The sequence below is a fragment of the Panthera leo genome, chromosome B3 (assembly GCF_018350215.1).
Source record: "Panthera leo isolate Ple1 chromosome B3, P.leo_Ple1_pat1.1, whole genome shotgun sequence".
Lineage (NCBI taxonomy): Eukaryota > Metazoa > Chordata > Mammalia > Carnivora > Felidae > Panthera > Panthera leo.
This window is the reverse complement of record NC_056684.1, coordinates 90,814,396-90,833,392: the sequence shown is the minus strand read 5'-3', so window position 1 is coordinate 90,833,392 and position 18,997 is coordinate 90,814,396. Positions and strand designations below refer to the sequence as shown.

General features: G+C 34.3%; 1 long non-coding RNA gene across 1 annotated transcript in view; it reads left to right on the top strand.

Moving 5' to 3' along the window:
- The window catches only part of LOC122221310, a 31,818-nt gene extending 19,621 nt beyond the window's left edge, over window positions 1-12,197 (top strand). Inside the window, exons 2-3 of the long non-coding RNA XR_006203153.1 lie at window positions 1,069-1,156; window positions 12,117-12,197. This is a non-coding gene — a long non-coding RNA (uncharacterized LOC122221310). The remainder of the gene's footprint in view (window positions 1-1,068; window positions 1,157-12,116) is intronic.
- The last annotated feature ends 6,800 nt before the right edge of the window (window positions 12,198-18,997 follow it).

The window sequence follows — 18,997 nt, the reverse complement described above, 5'->3', positions numbered from 1 at the left end:
ATTTCACACTGGCTGAAAATAGAACTTACATTTGGTAGTTCTGCATGCTATGTAGAGCAATTTTGATTACAGAAAAGATTAACAGCCATTCACCTGGAGAACATGTAAATTAAAAATTAGCAAATATATTAACATATAAATTAATAATGCTAAAATGCCTTTAGCAATATCACTTCCTAAAATAATCATTATGCTGTTTTAAAATTTAAATAATAGCTACAGGAATTTGGATGATTTTTTTTTTTTTTTTACTGCTTACTCAATCTGCTAAAAGATAAATGTTAAATTTCAGTGAAAAGTTACTTTGGAGACTTAAATATAAAGGATAGATAAAATTGCAAGTGCTTTTAAATCTCTTGTGTCACACAACGTATACACTATAATTCGTAACTGAAAATTAGTTCTATACTAACATTTCACATGTTTTCTATGTAAATGATAATCTGTTTCAGAACCACCAAGCCAATAACTCATGCTATAAATATTTATTAAAATAGTGCATTTGCCCATGTTAAATATGTACCTTTTATGTTTCCGACTATTTCTCTTTTGGAAAGTAAATTACAGTGTTTGAGGTGTGGAGAATTCATTAATGTTACTTAGGTTTTGTTATTGTTGGGCAATGCCCAGATTTTTCTCTACACTAAGCACCAAGCTGACAAATTTTCATACCTTCTCACATATCTGATCTAAACTTGGATTTCCTATGAATTTCCTTGCAGTCTAATCACTGAAAAGGAACCTTATCAGACAAGAATATTTGTAAGTTTCCAAAAGTATAAATTTATGCGCAACTTAAGTTCCATGAAGATAATGTTTCTTAATGAAGCATTTGGAAATAAATTTGGGATAAAAGTTTTTTCCCAAGCATTTTCCTTCTATATTCATTCACTTTTATATATATAGCTCTGTACTTAATTTCATTGTGCTTCATTGTTCTATTTTTTCTCTTTTCCTATCCTCCTATTTTTAAGTTTCCATTAATAATCTTAAAATTCTCCCTAAAGACCAGACTAAAAAAATCTGCCAAGTATATAATTGTGTTATCTTACTGATTTCTTTATTTAGCTCTCCTTAGCTAGGAACTGCTAGAAAGGAATGAAAGAAACTATAGAGAACACATGATTTATTGCTGCTAAAAATCACATTATCCAAGGTGAGTTTGATGTTATTCTAATTGTTTCTATTGTTGCAATGGATATTTTGGAGCAATACTAAAAAAATTGTTTTATGCTTCCAATCGTTAAGCACAATGTTGGTGCCATTAGTTTCTGGCAAAGTCTCCCGTTCTTCATTAATTGTTTTCTCTATTTTGTCCCAAATTCAGAACAGTTAATGGCAGACCCTTGTCTTTTGTGTAAACATGGATAAAGTGAGTGCCAAAAGACAGTGACTCTCAGAATGGACAAGCTTACACATCAAAGAGTCCTGTTAAAAACACCAATTTTATCTCCTTCTACTTTAGAAATACTTTATCCATTGAGGCTAGCGTATGGGGTAGGATGCTGGGTAGTAATGGCCATAAGTTTATGGGACAAAGCCTGTTACTTGAGAACTTTTTTTTAGTATTTTTTAAAATTTTGTTAATATTTATTTATTTATGAGAGAGAGACAGAGATGCGGGGTGGGGGGAGGAGGGGTGCGGAGAGACAGAGAGAGAGGGAGACACAGAATCCGAAGCAGACTCTAGGCTCTGAGCTGTCAGCACAAAGCCTGACACGGGGCTCAAACCCATGAACTGTGAGATCATGACCTGAGCTGAAGTTGCACATTTAACCAACTGTGCCACCCAGGCACACCAAGAACTTTTATATCGGTCTATACCCATGCATTTCAATGAATTCCTTATTTTTACAGTATCTATAATTGATCATTCTTCCTTATCCCAGAGCCAGTATGCTTGTTAAGGTGCTACTCTTAATACATGAACTTGTATACATTTGCATTAATTAATCCATCTTCTTGTCCTGAATATTTCCTCTTCAATAGTTCTAAAAAATTCTGTTTTTTTTTTATAGGTAAAGCAGGTAGATTATTTACTCACAAGTTTAATGACAACGAATATTAGTAAAAACATAATAGGAGATTTTTGATGATTAGATAATCTAGATAATATAATATAATGTTATAACATAGTATATTTGTTATATATTGTACATATATAAATATAAATTCACAAATAAAATACAACTTCATTATATATATATAATGTTGTGTCCATACCTGTATGAAGCTATATAAATGTATGTGTATATATATAAAACAGAAATATGAAGAAAAGTAGATTCTGTAACCTTTTATTGTAATTTTGACATTTTATCTTCACACATGTTATCAATTCCACTTTTTATCATAGGCAATGGTTGTATTTTTCCTGAATAGGAATATGTTATTTTATTTAAAACTAAATCCAACTTGACATTTCTATGCAGAAACCTTTTCATGTGTTTATGGGATGTGCTGATCTCATTATGTCTGGGGCAGCTGTCACCAAACAGTGTCAGCAGTAAAAGGATACAGATCCCTGACTGCTAGCATGGGACCGTCAGTCTAAAAGTACTGTACCTGATGTCCAGAAGCCACCATCTGGGCAGCAAGGGCATGTCTCCAGATTCTTAGTACTGCAGACATTAAAAGTCTCTTGAACTAAAAGCTGACTCGGCAGCAGGGAAATTAGCCCCTGGGAACAGAGGCAGGTGGCAACCATTTCCACCAAACCGTGTTGATGGCAGAAGTGCCCACATTCAACTAATTTCTGAATCTGAGCCAAGAACTAGCCGTTCCTCTTGCCAGCTAACCATTCACTGTTCAGCCTTCTCACCTGCTTCATTCTCTTGAGAGCTCTCCCTGCAGTCCTCACCAGCTGCCCTGCTAGTGATGGCTCTGCTGTGACACCAGAGAAAAGCTAGGCTAAGAAAGTAGTGAGTGTGAACAACCAGGTAAATCAGTGTAAAGGTAAACAAAGGGCTTTTCTCCATTTTTTGTAGTCTTCTAGAAAAGAACAAATACATGCAATGGGCATGAGCAAAAGTTCTTTAGAACAGAACCTGTTTTTTTAGGAGCTTTTTGTACACAAAAAATATAGCAAAGGCTAATTAGAATACCAATTTCACATGCAGTAGATGTTCGTTAAGTAAAGTCGGTAAATACAAAGACTCACACTCATCAATATTCTTTAAAGAGTATCCCTGTCTCTGCTAGCTTCTGCTTCCTCTTACTTGGTTCTTTCCTCCCTTGTCTGTTTTCTTTGTTTTTCCTCATGACATAGAGATCAGGAGCTACCTTTTTCTTGCCCAGCAACCATCTTTATTCTATTTCTTGTTACATAACGTATTATTCATGGACCAGTAGCATTAGCATCACCTGAGAACTTTCAGAGAATGCAAAATATCCCAAACAACTCTAACCTACTGAATCAAAGCCTGCATTTTTATCAAGACACCTATACTTTCCCTATATATGTTAATGTTTGTTAATTATTCGGTGTCAGTGATTCTCAAGACAGGGTTCACATTAGAATCACCTGAGGAGTTTAAAAATTACTAATGCCTGGGACACACTTCCAGATTTTGATTTAATTGGTCTGGGAAAGTGCCTCAGAATTACTGTTTTTCAAAAGCCCCTGAGGTGATTCTAACTCACCTTGGAGAAACAAAGCTGTACATGGATTCCTAAAATGTATTTTGAAAGCTTAAATCTAAGGATACATTAGAGAATTCAGTTCATACAGAATTGTAAAAATAATCTCCAAACATAGAATAGAATTACAGGAATGAAGAATTTATTTATGGTAGACGAAAATGCATTTCATAGTTTTCAGAAGAATTGTACACGGGAGTTTTAACTATAAATGATTATATATGTTCAAAATCAACTATGCTAAGTATTGATTTTGAAAAGACACATCATTTGGATTGATAATAATGCTACATAACTCCTTAAGAACTATAAAAATAAATGGATTTTAAGCTAGACTTTTACACTGGTGAGAATTTCTTAATCTTTAGTAAAACATTGTAAGGATAAGCAAATCATCATTATGTTTTCTCACTTGCCAATTATTAGATGAGATCATGGCATTGTATTTATTAAAAAATGACATCACTCACTCTACTAGGAAATAGAAAAAAAACCTATTAGAAATAGAATAGTTTTCCAAGAATCTGTTGAACTTAACTCTAAACAAATAATAACAGTAATGTAATCAAATTCTAAAAGAAGAACATGCACAAATTAAGAGATTACAAAACAAAATATAAAACAGTACCGCCTTTCCTTTTTTTCTAATTTTACCTTGTGAAAACCTGGGCACTATTATAGCAAATATGAAAGAACTGCTAAAATACATTACTTTAAATTTATGTAAAATAGAAAGTATTGGTCCAGGGTGGTACTAAAGAGACAAAAATTGTGTCCCTTTGAGAATCGTTCATGAAGCAGTATAAAGACAAGGGACAAACTGATATTAGCTGAAATGCTGTTAGGACATTTTTATTTCTCATTTAAAGAAATTTAAAAATACACATTAGTCTCTATCATAAATTTTACATGTTTACAGTTACTACTGACAGCAAATTAAAATAAAGTTGAAAAAAATTGCATACACTTCTGTGGGTTTAAATAATGATGAATTATCCCAAGAAAATGATGAAATGGATCTACTAACTTTATATCTAGTATTTAAATCTGTACTACAATACCTTTCATATTTTCTTTGAACTCAAAATATTATCACATGAAATTTATGGCAAAAATAATATTGATAATTTCTAAATTTTCAGGTAGGGATAGTCACAAAGTACATTTCTATAACCCCCAATGTAAATATGACCAATTTACAAGTGCTGGGATTTCTATATAGTACTCAAAAACATGTGTTTAAGCTATAACTAATTTTTGTCAAGAAACAGATTTGTTGCCATGTAATTTGCTAAATTTTTTATATTTTCTTCATTACACATTCAGTCTTTAACAGCACAGTGTTTTCTCGAAAACCTCAGCTTTTGGCAGTTACTAATATAGTAGTGGGTTAAAACTGAGAAGAGAATATTAATGAAGGTAATGCTTAGAAAAGCCAACTTCAGCAAATCTAGAAATGAAGCTTTGTTAAGGCACTGAATTTATCCTGAGATTAATTTAACTCACTTGAAAATATGGTGTTACTTTTGAGAAAATATCCTCTCCAGGAAATGAAGCTGCTTAGAAACACAATTCTACTCCACTTCAAGAAAAACAAGAAACCAATCACCAAACAAAATTATAGCTACAAAACATTTGTACATGCACTCAAAAATAATTTTTGCAAAACTACTGTGTGCCAAATACTGTTCAAAGTGCTTAATATAAATGCAACAGGTACAAATGTTAAGAAGCTTATATTCTCTCAGGGAAATAAAAAGTTACAAAATAACTTTAGAGTGACAGATGCTATGAATAAGAGGGGTGACAATGCTAATGTGCTACCCATGGACATCTATAGGTTGGATTTGTGGTGTATCTTTCATCACTTGATAAATATTTTGGTTTATTCCAGTGTTAGACTATTACAAAGAAAGGTGCCAATATTTGTGTGCATGTCCTTATACGTGCATATGTTTTCGTTTCTTTTGGCTAAAACCTAAGAGTGGAGGGGTGCCTGGGTGGCTCAGTCAATTAAGCATCCAACTCTTGATTTCGGTTCAAGTCATGATCTCATGTTCATGAGTTGAAGCCCTGCGTTAGGTTCTACAAAGTGTGGAGCCTGCTTGGGATTCTCTCTCTCTCTCTGCCCCTCCCCTATGTGCTATATAAATAAATAAATAAGTAAATAAATAAATAAATAAATAAATAATGAAACTTAAAAACTATAAAATAAAATGTAAGAGTGGATGAGTGAGTCCTATGAGGGAGTAACTAATATAACTTTTGCCTTAAGAATTACATTCTCAAGGGGCACCTGGGTGGCTCAAGTGGTTAAGCATCTGATTCTTGATTTCAGATCAGATCATGATCTCATGGTAGAGCCCTGTGTCTGGCTCTGTGCTGACAGCCCAGTGCCTACTTGGGATTCTCTCTCTCCTTCCTTTTTACCCCTCCCCAGCCCACCCTCTCTCGCAAATAAATAAACAAATGTTTAAAAAAAATTAAACTCTCAAGAGATGTATAAACAAAGCCTGAAGACAGAACTTGAAACAAGTTTGGTGAAAACATATATAAATGGACTATTTCTAAAATATTCAGATAATCTTCCATGTTGTTTTTAAAAGAAAGATAAAGGACTCTCAAACAAGGAACATAAACATACGTTGTCAGACATGTAAGAGAACTAAGCCATCATCTTTACCCTTCAGAGTCATCTCAAGGTGACTAATGGTAAATTATGTCCATAATTATGACATATATAGCAAAAATTATCTCCATCTCAATTTTATTTTACATTTTACTTTAATGATAGGTAAAATATATATAAAATATTTCACACATTTACTTAGATATTTTAAATCTTCAACTGTAAAATTTCCTTGCTAAAAAAGTTAAATTATACGTCGTTACTCTAATTCTTATTGTGGTTAGCATTTTCAATGATCGGATATTATTCTTCTAAGGGGAAATATCAGCTTTTCTTTTTTTTTAATTTTTTAAAATTTTTATTTATTTTTGAGAGAGAGTGACGGGGTGTGAGGGGGAGGAGCAGAGAGAGAGGAAGACAGAATCTGAAGCAGTCTCCAGCATCTGAGCTGTCAGCGCAGAGCCCAACACAGGGCTCAAACTCATCAACCATGAGATCATGTCCTGTGCTGAAGTCGGAGGCTTAACCAACTGAACCACCCAGGTGCCCCAACATAAGCCTTTCTAAGCATTGAGCACAATAGTACTATTGGAGAAAGAAGGTCATTCTAATAGGAATAGGTACAGAATGTAATACAGATAGCAATATTGAAAACTTTATACTATATTTTGTGGAATAGGTCTTTGATATTTGTATGCTATGTTGAAGATCTAAAACTATTTTGGAGGAAGTAGTAATAAAAAGTCTGAAAACCTGTTCTTGATGGAAGGTTTGCTGTCAAGAATAAATTGTGGAGCCTGCTTTACAATAAAAGAAAAAAGACTTTGGGCATTTAGGGGAGAATTTTTTTTTCTATTTAAAAAAAAATTTTAACATTAATTTATTTTGAGAAACAGAGACAGAGACAGAGCATGAGCAGGGAAGGGGCAGATAGAGAGGGAGACACAGAATCCAAAGCAGCCTCCAGGCTCTGAGCTGTCAGCACAGGGCCTGATATGGGGCTCAAACCCACAAACTGTGAGATCATGACCTGAGCCATAGTTGGATGCTTACCCGACTGAGCCACCTAGGAGCCCCTCTATTTTTTTTTTTTTTTTTATTTAATCAGTATTGGAGTGTTCGGAGAAGTTATCTCATTGAATAATTCAATTGAAGTACTGAGTTTCTTGCATTCTAAGGAGGGCATAGTTCTTGATAAAGAAAGAAAGGAAAGAAAGAAAGAAAGAAAGAAAGAAAGAAAGAAAGAAAGAAAGAAAGAGAAAGAAAGAGAAAGAGAGAGAGAGAGAGAGGGAGGAAGGAAGGAAGAAAGAAGAAAGAAAGAAAAGAGAAGAAAAGAGAAGAAAGGAAAGAAAAAGAAAAAAAAAAAAAGCCTTTCATGTTGATTTGTTTCAGTCTTACCTGTCTCTGTGGGAAGAGTTCTCGAGCCAATTAGGATTTAAGATTATTGAAAAATACAACGTAGGTGATTTCGCAATAGGCCTTGAAAATCAAATCAGTGCTACCGTTTGATATGCATTATGTAGATTTAAAATCTTCATCATTTTCCTATCTCATTGATATTTGCCCAATTACAAGGAGATCATTCTGCAACCATCAGGAAGCCTTAAAAACAAAACAAAACAAAACAAAACAAAACAAAACAAAACAAAACAAAACAAAACACCTGTGTCCGAAGTCTTTAACCAACTTTTATTCCAAGCTGTTTATAACACAGTATTACTTCAGATCAACCTTTTTAAATTAAAAAAAAAAAACTGTAAAACTACTTTAAAATATCTGATACTATTGATATGTGTAGCTCAAAAGAAATTTCACTAGTATTACCTGCAGAGAAAATAGACTTAAATCTTGCTTGCTCTATCGCAAAACGTATATTAAAAATTTATTTGAAAATTTAATTTTGATATGATATGAATCATAGAAACACAGCTTTTCCAAAAATCAGACTGGGTTAAACTGAAGAACGCGTTAAAAATACAGACAAGTTTAGAATAATGTTAGAGTAAAAATTAACAATAAATTAAAATAAATGACTAATGGCTCAAAATGGTTAAAAACAATAGTAACATGTAAAGCAAGAATGACTGAGATATCATAAAGCTCCTGAAAAAAATTATAATTCTCAGAAGTAACTTCAATTTGCAAAATGAAATTGAGAAATTCATTTTGTTGTAATAAATAATAAGAAAATTGTGTCTTAAGGTGTGATTTTTCTATTTTCTTGTATATGCTCACATATAGAATTAGAAATCAGTGGTGCCTGGGTGGCTCAGTTGGTTAAGTGTCCAACTCTTGGTTTCAGCTCAGTTCATGATCTCACAGCTGATGGCGCAGAGCCTTTCTGGGATTCTTTCTTTCCTTCTCTCTCTGCCCCTTCCCTGCTATCTCTCTCTTGCAAAAATAAACTTAAAAAAATTTTTTTAAATAAGAATTAGAAATCAGATACTAAGTGAATACTACAAATATAGCATGTCATGTATTCATTTAAATTATTCAAGGAAAAAACATAGATATATATTTCTTTTAATTATGTTTCATTGCTAAACTAGTAACTCACACGGCAATAATGCATGGTTGGGAAGTGGTCCTCAATATTCTCCTTGTAAATAAATCTAATCCAAGGCCCAGTATTCACATATCGACATAGTTTTATTCTTTACCTGTTATCATGAATAGAGCTTCTAGTGAATTGACAAAAATGGTGTTTCTCTTTGGCACATAGTCCAAAAGATCAAGAAAAGAAACAAACCACAAATAAACAAACAAACAAAAACCGAGGAGTAAAGAATATTGAGAAAATATTGGTTCTTAGGTGGGCAATAGTCCTATACAGCTTGAAAGATGGTATGTCCTTAATATATCTAAAGCTACTTCACAGTGATGGCCACAATAATTAGAGCATATGCTATTATTTTAAAATAATAAAAATTATGAAGGGTCCTACCAAGTATAAAAATTACTCATGATAAAAGATGAAGCTTTTAGCAAAAGTTGAAAAAAAACACTAATTATGTAATAAAAGTATATGCATATGGACACTTGAATCAATAGGACTATAATTTTGAAAAATACCAATCTTAGATACCTCCATGAAGTTTTTAGGCAGAGATGAGGCCACTGAAGTGAATATCACTTTGAGTAAATGTTGATTTGGATATTACTGGGGAGATATTTCTTTAAATAAATTCAAAATATAAGAGAATGGCATTAATTTAACTATGTGTCACAAAATTATTTCCAATAGATATAAGCATACCCATAGGCAAAAAGCGTTATCACTGGAATAAATGTTCAAATCAATGAAAATAGCCTTATGGAATGTAATGATGTCTTGAATATATATTAACACAAAGAGGGGAGGGGAATGTCAGGATTTAATTTGGCAAATGACATTTTCATTAGCTACAATCTATTAGTTAAAAGAAACACGCATGAAATAATATTGGTCTTGGATTTCTATAGGGTATTTTGTAGAGAGTATTATATTTGTAAAAGACAGCTACCAGTCATTGTTTTTTTTTTTAAGAAAAACCCAACAATACGCATAAATCATCCCTTACTGGTACTCTTGACTAATCAGCAAATTAAAGGAAGGAATACTATGCCACCTGGATGAAATCACCTGTGTTCTATGGCTAGTTTCATTATAACACTCATTCAAATAGCTGATTTTTCCACATTTTTTATCCAATTAATTTGCATTTATTTATTTATTCATTTGTTTTAATGTTTACTTATGAGAGAGACAGAGTGCAAGCAGGGAGGGGCAGAGAGAGAAGGAGACACAGAATCTGAATCACAGGCTCCAGGCTCTGAGCTGTCAGTACAGAGCCCCACACAGGGCTCAAACTCACAAATTGTGAGATCATGACCAAAGCCAAAGTTGGATGCTTAACCAACTGAGACACTCAGGTGCCCCAATTTACAGATATTTAGATATAAAGGTAAGGGTTAATATTACTATAGTCACTCTACAATTCCCACTATTAACTATATTTAGAATTCTTCAATTGATTAAGATTGTAGATTAATTTTTATTTATGGGCCCATTAACTATATTTCATTGTTTAATGGGGGTGCAGAATTATAAATATGTTATTTGGGATATTTTGATATTTGGAAATGTCTATAGAGTAAAGCATACCCTGATAAAAAGAACTTTAACCAAATGAGTTCAGTGAATTGGGGGGTAAAGAGAAAGATAAGAAACCTACAGAATATTCCAAATTGGAGAGATTAAATTAACAGAATCACGAGAATTAGTTAAGGCAAGATAGATAGACGATAGAGGACAGATAGATAGATAGGCAAGCCAGACAGCCAGCCAGTAGCCAAGGTCAATACAACTGTCAGTTAACTAGGATAAAAGTTAATAGTGTATAGTAGAGTCATAAAATTATCTTATATAACATTTTTATATGAAAAGCATAGCCTTAAAATTTAGACTTTAATGTCATCTCTGTATTTAAAGGGTCCATTCTGGACACTTGCTATGATGAGTTAAGTGTTTATTCTGAGAAGCTAGGAGAAAAAAAAATCATTAATTAAAGCTATAAAATATATGTGCATCTGAAAGAACAAAGAACAAGTTGTTGGTCTGAAAACAAAATGTCGCATTACTCTCAGCAATCAGTGTTAATTTTGAAACCAGGTTTTCAATTGAGTTCACATTTTTTTTTAAATGGCATATTCTGCTAAGTCCAAAATTGTTGCCTCCAGCTTTATATGTCACATATTTCCAAGTGCAAGCTAGGGGGAAAAAAGGGAACTATCCCTGGCCTCAAGATGTCATGAACATGGTTCTTGACATCACAGAGAGCTGACTCAAAGCATCTCAACTCAATTACTTACCTCTCCATGTCGCTTAGGGCTGGAGCTCACTGACATCTACCTAGTTTCTTTGATATTGAAGTGTGACTATTTGTGCATAAAATGTGCCACTTCAAATAAAGTTTTCAAAATGAAATGCTGGTAGCCTTCTAGAATGATGGCATTAAAAAAATACCATGACTTTCTAAAGCTGAAGTACAACAATTTTCTTTGAAAAACCAGACCCCTATTTTTGCATAAGGCAAGCAATTTTCAGATACGTGCTTCTGAGGTATCCTGTTGGTTTTAAGCATAATTTCCCTAGAATCTAACACATACAATTATGAAGTGATTATTAGATAACTATATGAAATCCACTTGTGATTACAATTGAAAGATTCATTTGTTTTGGGTACAAACAAAATATGTATCCCCAGTTGCAGTAATTAATGTGTAAATGTACATAAGGGAAAGATCGACCAAAATACTATGGACAGGTTTCTATCAATGCTCATTCTCACAGATAATAGTGTACAGGACCTGGAGCACTGGGGTGGCTCAGTCAGTTAAGTGTCCAAGTTTGGCTTATGATTTGGCTCAGGTCATGATCCTGTGGTTTGTGGTTTCAAGCCCTGTGTAAGGCTCTGTGCTGATGGCTCAGAGACTGAAGCCTGCTTCACATTCTGTCTCCTTCTCTCTTCCCCTCCCCTGCTCATGCTCTCTCTCAAAAATAAATAAAAGCTTAAAAAAAATAGAGTACAGAACCTAATTAAAAGCCATTGTCCCTTGCTTAACTATTGACATTCATGGAAACATCCTCAAATAAACCGATTTTACTTATCCCAAATATCTATAATGGAAAATGTATATACATTTATATTATTGTGTTGCAACCCATCTGGATAAGTAGATCATAGATAGATGTATTCCCCTGAATTATTATTTTTGTAACTCCAGAAAGAGTTACATTTATCTCTCTTCATTAGGAATTCTAAAGTCTAAATACTGGCTAGCTTAAGTTATTCTATTTTTCTTGCAGGCTTCTTTGGAAAATCTTTGAAAGGGGATTTGGGACTGACAGCACTCAGAACAAAGAGATGAAAACTCTAGTGGAATTATGGTCAAAAAGATAATAATGGGTACTGAAGAAATTGCTCTTTCAGACATAACAATAAGGGTACATTTCAGCTGCATTAGTACCAGTTATTCAAATTCCTTCTTTTGTAAAATAAAATGAAGAAATTTTAATATTTTGGGGAGTATCTCAGAGAATGAGAAGCTGTAAACTAGGGAAAATGAATGAGAAAAACCTCATAGTTTTAGTGGAAAAGGGACTTATAATTATGGTGATAAGTTTAGAGGTGTGACTGTTAAAAGAAACAATCCGGACAGTAAAAATTACTTAGGAGTAAATGACCACTCGATTTGTCAGTCTGTTTGCTTCCATGTTTTGGGGCCAGACTAATATTTAATTGTAAGATAGTGTAGCCTGCACTCATTTATGCTGTAATCTCTAAAGGTTTCCTCCAAATGTCAACAAATGATGCTGAAAAGTACTGCCTTGGTTAGATTACCTTGACTAAATTGAAGAAAAGAAGCTTCATTTCACACTCATGTATTAAAACAAACAAACAAGTAAAGCAAAACAAACAACAAACATAGTTTGAAAGAGCCAGAGTTTAAATAAAATAAAAAAACTCAGCAGAAAAAGTACAAAAGCATAGGAAAATATGTAACCCCTCCAAGATCTTGAAATCACTGAAATTTTCACAGGGTTTCCACCAGCATATGGGATAGAAACTCTTATTATCACACCCATTGGAGTAGTATGTATTAATACTGTGGAAAAGAGGAACATCAGAAGTCCGGAAGTTTGGGAAATGTCCAGGAAATTGGTATTTAGAAGGAGTCCAAGGAATGCCATGAGACAAAACTGAAGCCAGTACATCAGCATATCTGCAGATTTGCTCTTCTGTTAACACATGAACCAGCTTTTAGTTTCCACTACAATCTAACCTCAGCTTGAGTACTGTTGTGAATTGCCACAGCTCCATTTATCATCCCAATGACACATGAATTATGACTGGGATCCTTGCTGCTAATGGGCTTTTCTTTAAGTGAACCAAATCCAAGTTCTCACAAAACAAATTTGACTAAATCAATGTTTTGTATTCATCTCTGGTTACATAGAGTGTAGGCTATAAGGCAAGATCCCTTATTGAAATATTGTCACCCAGGACCACTTCTTAGATGTAACTATGGGTGGGGAAGGATCACTTATTTTTTATTTTATTTTTTACTTTTATTTAAAAGAGGAGAGAGACAGAGACAGAGAGTGAGAGAGAATCTGAAGCAGGCTCCATGCTCAGCACAGAGCCCGATGCAGGGCTGGATCCCACAACCCTGGGATCATGACCTGAGCTGAAGTCAAGTCAGAAGCTAAACCCACCTGAGCTACCCAGATTGCCCCAGGAAATATCACCCATATAAATATATGACTGAAGAAGCAATAGCTAGTATCTTTAGCCATGAAAATTTTACAGTTTTTGTATAAAATTCCAGGAACTCTTAAAACAATGTTGAATTTGGAAGGTTTTTTTGGTTTTGTTTTGTTTTGCTTTTGCTTTTGTTTTCTAGAGACACTGATATGAAATGTTAAAGAAATTATTCATGAATTTGGAGATCCAAAAACAAAAATAGAGTAGTACTAATTACCCATTTGGTTTTCAATCAAGTTTATGATTATTTCTGAGGGTGATTTAAGTAGGGAAAAACAAAGACTAATAGTATTGCACAAGGTCATAATAAAGCATCCATATCACCTCCTACTTGACCATGAATCCTCCTGAGAAGTAATGAATCTGAAATCATCAAGGAATGAAACAAGGCCAGAGAGTACACCCATCTGGATCTTTAATCTTTATGCAAAGGTAATCTTATATATGGAAAAAATAAAAACCGTACAAAAAAGTGTTCATAAAAACGTTTTAGAATACTTGCTTTATTGATCAAATACCATTCAGAATATTTACTATTCACTATATTCTTAGGTTATTGTACAAATGAAATGTAACAGTACCCATATTGTCAAATTACACTTGAAATCATTAAATAAGATTTGTTTTAAGTTTGTTTGTTTGTTTGTTTGTTTGTTTATTTATTTATTTATTTATTTATTTATTTATTTTGAGACAGAGTGTGTGTGCATGTAAGTGGGGTGAGGGCAGACAGAGAGAAAATCCCAAGCAGGCTCCACACTGCTGGTATGGACCCCTACACGGGGCTTGAATTCACAAAGCATGAGATCATGACCTGAGCCAAAATCAAGAGTTGTATGCTTAACCGGCTGAGCCACCCAAGTGCCCCATGAAATAAACCTTTTATCTAACTTTTTTAAATAGCAGTGTTTTTCTCTGCATATAACTGAAAGTATTGTATATGGTTACAGAGTATATAAAGAAGAACTATCAAGATCAGAAGAGTCTAAGAACAAAATTAAAGAAAACTTTAAGTATATAGAAGAAATCACTAACTCCCTGCCAGGAGCCATTCTATTCTCAGATTCTATGAGAATAACTGATGACCGTGTCATCATCTTCTCTAGAACCCGCCACCCACCCACTTGACCTTCTTCACCTCTGCTCATCTGCCAGGCTGAAACGATAGGAAGAACATCTGGGCATCTTGCCTACCCAAAGTCTCCAGGGCTCTCACTGCTGCTCTGAGCTTAATCTTTATTTAACCTCTGTTTTAACGATGAAGGATTGTCTCTCTGTCAGCAGTTCTCCACCTACAGCACACTTTGTCACTAGTTCCCAATTTAAACACGTAAGGGACCAGGAAGTGTGACTTTACCAACCTGTGTAACTTTTTTTCTGTTTTCTTCCTCAAATTCCATTATAGCTTCATCTGTCGACCTTATATATGAGATCGAGTCAAATTCTCCTTGTGCATAGATACCCCCTAGGCATCAATTTGGCAACCATCAGAAGCTGCCTTACCGTCTAGCACATCACTATGTCTCTTACCAGTCATACTTCAGATGTTGTGAATACTTCAACTTTCAAAAGTGCTGATGACTCATTTCCAGAGGGTTAAAGCACAGAAAACTCTTACTCTTTCAGCTGAACTGACAGTTTATTCCCCACCATATATTTTAAAAAGCATGAATGAGAGAAACAAAGCCTTTCTGGTGCATGTACCACAAAGTTCGGGTTATTAGATACATTTCTACAAATGTACACAACATAGAAGCTAAGAAGAGTGCTCACTGGGGTAAAACAGGGAGGCAACTTGGTGAATCACGTTTGCAGACAGTGGAATTTGTTAAGTGTTCTTCAGTGAGATGTAAACACATGCTGGGTATTGCAGCTTATGTAGATAAATACAATTTCTGTTAGTAAGCATTTAAGAAAACTAAGGATGTTTAAAAAAATTCCAAAAAGTGCAAAAAAACTCTGCAATGAAGTTGTAAGTAATTGTATATTGTCATGTTTTTTTCTCATTATGTCAACAGCCAGGACATCAGCTGGAAGAAAGAAACAGCACTGGTGTGTGTTTACCTTGGGCAGAGTTCATACTTGATCAGCAATGATAAGAGCCTCTGAGAAAATAATTGCTTCATGCCAGATAACTCAAAAATGTCAGACTGCTCAACACCCAGACATAGGAGCCATAACCTCTATTGATTAATGTCAGTTCACATTATCACCACCAGTTAAGCAACAGCTATTTTCAAATTCATGCATATTAACAAAGTGAAATGAAAAATGTTTCTAATCTGAATTTCCATGACAATAATATAAACACATCAGCCTTTATATGGAAGGGTTATGATAAGTAGGAAAAATACCTGGGGAGGATATGGTAGCACCACAGAACAATCAGCTGGGATAAAAATGATGAAAGAGATCAATCCAATACACTCATGTCAGGCTATAAAATTACCTCAAAATACTTCTCTGATACACCTCATCTTCTTCTCATCCAGATTACACCCCTTCCCATTCTCCTGGAACAGAACCAAAGACTCTCTACCTATAGGTCAGTACTTATTTTAGCCCCTCAAAGATCTGCTACTTATCCTAACCCTTTTCCTTGACATTTGGCTATTCACTCTTAGACATTTTTTTTTTCTGGAAATCCACTCTTCTAGAGCAGGAGTTCATTTTTTATTAAGTGATTTCTTCCTGATTCAGCTACTAGCCCTGCAAGACCACCTCATCCACTCTCCTCATAGGTAAATGGCCACACCAATCCAGTCTCTCAGCAATGGTTAGTAATTCAAATACATACATTTGGTAGGAAATTAGGAAAGGAATAGAGATTTCTGACAACTGGCAGAGCTCTGGCCTATCCGATTACTTACTGATAGTGGGTTTGCTCTGATGAGAGCACTGATTTGCATCCAGAGGGTTCTTATGCTTTGTGTCCCGATCTATATCATGGGGTTTTGTGATTTTTATAATAATATGAGCGAGAACTTGCTTTGGCCTTTCTAAAATGTTATATCCATAATGAATAATACTGAATTAATGTTGGTGCACCAAAGCTAACATCCACACGCCTAACCCTATGCCCATCTTAGAAAATTTGGTACTATATACCCTCTTTAGAATATAGATGTCACCTAAAGAAAAAAGGAAAGTGGTATTTGCATTTAGTTTTCCAATGTCCTGAAATTTAATTTTGGACAATGAGGTGCCCTGAAAGTCTTTACCAACTGAAAATAAGTTTCATCACTGGCATACTTATATTTTCAAACTGAGATTTATATTCCCTCTAAATCAAAATCAATTAGCAGGTATAACTTCATAACCATTATATTTTCCTAGATTTTGATATTATATTGGATCATTGATGTTAGTTTTCACAATAAGATCCATGTTGAGAATTAAGGCATATTTTCACTTATTTTTTATTTACAAATATTATTTTTCCTGGATATATACCACAGAGACTTCAAACCTCTCAAACTGATGTTTATGGATTCCAAGATCTGGTTCAAGGTAAATTTCCAGGTACATACTTATTATAACCTTACATTAATTCCTCTTAGGTCAGCTAACCACTTTCTTGCTCAGGTTTGGCCCAGCCTTTTTCTTTAATGGTGACTACATTTCCATCACTTCAAAAACATGGAATTATTATATTCAAGGCATGCAATTCTTATATTCAAGGTAATGATGCTAGAGTTAATAAATGCAGGCATTTATCAATACAAGCACTGTGATATCTATCTCTATACTAATCTCTCTCTCTCTCTCTCTCTCTCCACAATTTTGAACTGTAATTTAAATTACAATCTAACTCTTCTTAATTTATTCTAGCAATCTCCCTTACTTAGTAACCAACCCCTTTCTCTAAGGATATAAAACTTGGCGCTCATTATCCTGCATAGGTTTACTTACTCGTTCAGTCTTTGAAAGTATATAAAATAATTTTAGAATTTCAAACACATAACTCTACATAAACACAAATTACAAAGTTCAGTATTTGTATGCAGTACTCGGTATTCTTTAACTTAGAGTATATCATCAAAATCCTGTTTTTCCATTGTTACTTTTATCTAAACTAGTAGTGATTTTAACCCTCACCCCCATATTTTGATTAGGTGATTCATTTGTTACTTGTTTATATTGCATGCGGATCCTCTTATGGGCTGAATTGTGTGCCCTCCAAATTCTGTTCCCCTTTGTATGTTGAATCCCTGACCTCAGTTACCTCAGACTATGTGGAGATAGGAGTTTTAAAGAAGTGATTAAATTAAAGAGATTCTTTTAGAGTGAGCCTGAATGAAATCATCATAAGAAGCAGATATTGGACACACAAAAAACCAGCAAGGATACATGCATATAGAGAGAAGACCATGTGAGGACACAGTGTGAAAGGGTGGCATCCTGTCTGCAAGCTGAGGAGAGAGGCCTTTGGAGAAACCAAACCTACCCTCACTTTGATCTTGGACTTCTAGCTTTGCAAACTGTGAGAAAATATATTTCTGTTGTTTAATCCACCAGTGGTATTTTTTTACGATAGCCCTAGCACACTAATACAGGTCTCCCCAAACTAATACTGGTACACAATGAACAAACTAAGCTTGCTTAATTTTAATTGTATATATGACATTCAACATAAAATTTGTTTATATAATGAACTCTCCTTTAAGCCTGGAGTGACAATTTCTCTAGTAGTCACTCTGTAAATGTGGGGAGCAATCAGAGAATGTTGACAGAGTGAGCTGCCCTGTAGATGGTCTTTAAAAGAATGCCCTGGATTCTTCCTTACAACAGACTTGAGTCCTCTGTGATTGCCAATCCAGAGTATACAGCTTCCTCTAGAATTTTACCAGGAGGAACATTACCCCTTTTGTTTCACCCTTAAGTTGTTACCATTATTACCCATAAAAGTTGGATTTTGTTTAGTTTAACTTATTTAGCATTGTTTAGATTAATAATAGCTATCAACCACTATCAAAGAAAAAGTTTATAAGGGCACCTGGGTGGCTCAGTCGGTTGGGCATCTGACTTCATTTCAGGTCATGGTCTTGTAGTCTGTGAGTTCAAGCCCCATGTCGGGCTCTGTGCTGACAGCTCAGAGCCCAGAGCCTGCTTACGATTCTGTCTCCCTCTCTCTCTGCCTCTCCTCTGCTAGCACTCTGTCTCTCTCTCTCTCTCTCTCTCTCAAAAATAAAACATAAAAAAAGTTGAAAAAAGAAAAAGTTTATACAACTAATGGGGATAAATAATAATTTTAGGGACTTCATCAGAAATCATTTTAATAATCTGACTTATATAAGACAGTCACAAATGACTTTAATTTTGGAAACTTATATTTTCCCACTGTTTGATTACTGATAATCAAAGTGATCACTCTTCTTAATGAATCCTAGGCAAAGAACATCTTAGGGAAAAGAATCTGGAA